Below are 3,572 nucleotides of genomic sequence, written 5' to 3' on the forward strand. Positions count from 1 at the left end.
AGGATAAGGGTGATAGAGGCTTTATAGAATGAATTAGGGAGAGAGTCACACTTTTGGATCTTTAGAAATAACTTGAGAAGAATGGGGGTTAACTCTTCATTGGAAGTTTTGTAGAATTCAGAGGTGAATCCATCAGTGCCAGGGCTTTTCTTTGTTGGGTGGTTATTTATTACTGATTCAATCTCCTGGTGTGTTATGGGCCTATTCAGACTCTCTATATACTCCTGGCTCAATCTTGGTGGATTATATGTGCCCAGGAATTGTTCCATCTCATCCAGATTGTCTTGTTTCTTGGCATACAGATGTTCATAGTATCCTCTAATAATGTTTTGTATTTCTACTATGTCTGTTGTTATTTTGCCTGCTTCATTGCAGATCTGATTCACCTGGTTCCTTTCTCTCTTCTTCTTAATAAGTCTCACTAGTGGTATATCCATTTTGTTTATCTTTTCGAAGAGCCAGCTTTTACTTTAGTTTATTTTCTGTATAGTTCATTTATTTTCTATTTCATTTATTTCTGCTTGTATCTTTATTATTTCCTTTCTCCTGGAGTTTTTTGGATCTTTTTGCTGTTGCTTTTTCAATTCTCTGAAGCATGATGTTAGGTGACCCATTTGCCTTCTTTCCATCTTCCTCTTATGTGCACTAATTGCTATGAACTTTCCTCTTATGACTGCTTTAACGGTGTCCCAAAAATTATGGAAACTCACGTTCTTGTTGTCATTGGCTTCCATGCATCTTCTGATTTCAGTCTTTATTTCTTCAGTAGTTGTGGAGTCATTCAGGAGTAGGTTATTTAGTTTCCATGTATTTGAATATTTTTGAGGATTTCTCTTGCAATTAAACTCAAATTTAATTCCATCATGGTAAGAGAAGATGCTTGATATAGTTTCTATGCCTTTGAATCTGTAGAAGCTTGCTTTGTGACCTATGATGTGGTCAATCTTTGAGAAGGTTCCATGTGGGGGTGAGAAAAAAGTGTATCTCGTGGTTTTTGGATGGAAAGTTCTATAGATATCTGTTAAGTCCATTTGATTTATGGTATCATTTAAATACTTATCTCTTTACCTATTTTTTTGTCTAGATAATCTGTCCAGAGTGGATAGTGTGGTATCGAGGTCTCCAACAGTTAGTGTGTTGCAGTCTATCTCCCCTTTTATATCTAACAGTCTTTCCTTCACGTATTTGGGTGCTCCTGTGTTAGGCGCATAGATATTTATAAGCATTGTATCTTCTTGATCTATTGATCCTTTTACTACAATATAGTGCCCTTCTTTGTCTCTTTGAACAGTTTTTGTTTTAAAGCCTATTTTGTCAGAAATTAGTATTGTGACTCGAGCTCTTTTTTGGTTCCCATTTGCATGGAAAACCTTTTTCCAACCCTTCACTTTCAGTCTATGTATGTCTTTTTTTTTTGGAGAGGTTTTTCGCTATAGGGCGCATGCGCTCACCAGACAGACAGAGAAATCACCCCCCAGGGGGGATGGCCACGCTGCAATCCCTTCTCCTCCATTCTCCTCTCGGGATCTTGGGCACACACGCACACGCGCCTAGTGTGAGTTTTAAGCCACCGGGTCCGGGACGCGAACCGCGGTCAACTACGTGGGAGTCCAGTGACATAGCCATTACGCTAACTGCTGGTTCCCCAGTCTATGTATATCTTTAACAATGAAGTGGATTTCCTGTAGGGAACAGATAGAGAGTTTCTGTTTTTTTATTCAACCAATCTGTGTCTCTTGATTGGAGAATTTAATCCATTAACATTCAATGTTATTATTGATATTACTGGACTTGTCCTGATGTTTAAGTTGGCCATTGTCTTAGTTGCCTTTTATTCCTTTGTTTCTGGCTGTTATTTCTTTAGTTTTCCTGGAACAGTACTTTCTTCAGGGTTTCTTGAAGAGGTGGCCTAGTGTTGTCAAATTCTTTCAGGTTTTGTTTGTCTGAGAAGATTTTAATCTTTTTTTTTTTTCTCATATGAAGGATCATCTTGCAGGATATAATAGTCTTGGTTGAAATTGTTTCTCTCTTAACACTTTCAATACATCTTCCCATTCTTTTCTTGCTTGCATTGTTCAGAAGTCCGGTGTTAGCCTGATGGGGTGACCTTTGTAAGTCACTTGTTTCTCTCTTGCCAGTTTTAGTATCTTATCTTTATCTGTGGTCTTTGCCAGTCTGGCTAAGATGTGCCTTGGGGAAGATCTTCTTGGGTTGATTCTATTTGGGGTCCTTTGTATTTCTTGGGTCTGGATGTTTGAGTGCCTCTAGATCTGGGAAATTTTCTTCCAAGATTTCATGAAATAGATTTTCCATGCCCTGTTTCTTCATCTTCTGGGATACCAATTATTTAGATGTTAGGGCATCTAATGGAATCTAGTATTTCTCATATGTAATCCTCATTTGTTGTTGTTGTTATTTTCTCTATCTTTTTGGTGGTTTTCTGTAGGTCAGAGGTTTTATCTTCTACATCATAGATTCGATCTTCAGCATGGTCTAATCGACTCAATACTTTTGAGTATTACAGACTTTCCTGTATTACAGACTTTGTTTCTAATAGTTCCATCTGATTCTTTCTTAGCGTGTCCATTTCTTCTTTCATATCGTGGAAGAACTTTCTAATCTCCTATAGTTCATTGACTCTTTTATGTTCCAACTCATAGAATTTGGTCACCATGAATATTCTAAATTCTGTCTTGGACATTTTGGTAACATCCTCTTTTTTTTTTTTTTTTCAAGAAATGGAAGGGTGTCACTGCATTCTTGTGATGGAGACATCCATTTCCTGCTTTATTCAGACCGAGGCTCTTCTTTTACTTCTAGCCATTGGGAGATGTATTCACTTTGGAATACTTTATAAGAGAACGGTTCCTTGAATAGGAGCAAGTGTGCTTCCCTTTTGCTGTGTACTGAAGACTGCCAAAAATCTCTCTTCTGTTGTGTTTAGCAATGTGATCCGAGGAGGACTATTCTATTCAGGTGTATGAAAAAAAGAATCTCCTTTTTCGTATGTGGTTCAGTAAAAGGGAGGATCTCAGAGAGTCTTAAAATATGGGACCAGCAGTTAGCATAATGGCTATGTCGCTGGACTCCCATGTAGTCGACCGCGGTTCGCGTCCAGGACCCAGTGGCTTAAAACTCATGCTGGGCGCGTGTGCGTGAGTGCCCAAGATCCCGGGAGGAGAATGGAGGACAAGGGATTGTGGCATGGCCATCCCCCCCGGGGGATGATTTCTCACTTTCTGTCTTTCTGTCTGTCTCTGTCTGTCTGACTAGCACACGCGCCCTATAGCAAAAACCTCTTCAAAAATATAAAAAAGAGAGTCTTAAAATATTAGAATATTTCAGAACTGTAATTCTAGAGTTATCTAGACTGTCCAGGAGGGCAGAGGTAGAGGAAGAGAGGACCAAATAAGTGGGAAGAAAGTAAGAAGATTTTTGCCATAGGGTGGGCGCCACCACACCCCAGGAAGAAAGTAAGAAGGAGGATAAAGAAAAAGTGCTCCTCGCAGTGCACAATTTCACCAGGGTTCTGAAGATGGAAGTGTGGTGGCTGTAGAGCTGAGGGCATTCCT

The sequence above is a fragment of the Tupaia chinensis genome, unplaced genomic scaffold, assembly GCF_000334495.1.
Source record: "Tupaia chinensis unplaced genomic scaffold, TupChi_1.0 Scaffold000037_13, whole genome shotgun sequence".
NCBI classification, from domain to species: Eukaryota; Metazoa; Chordata; class Mammalia; order Scandentia; family Tupaiidae; genus Tupaia; species Tupaia belangeri.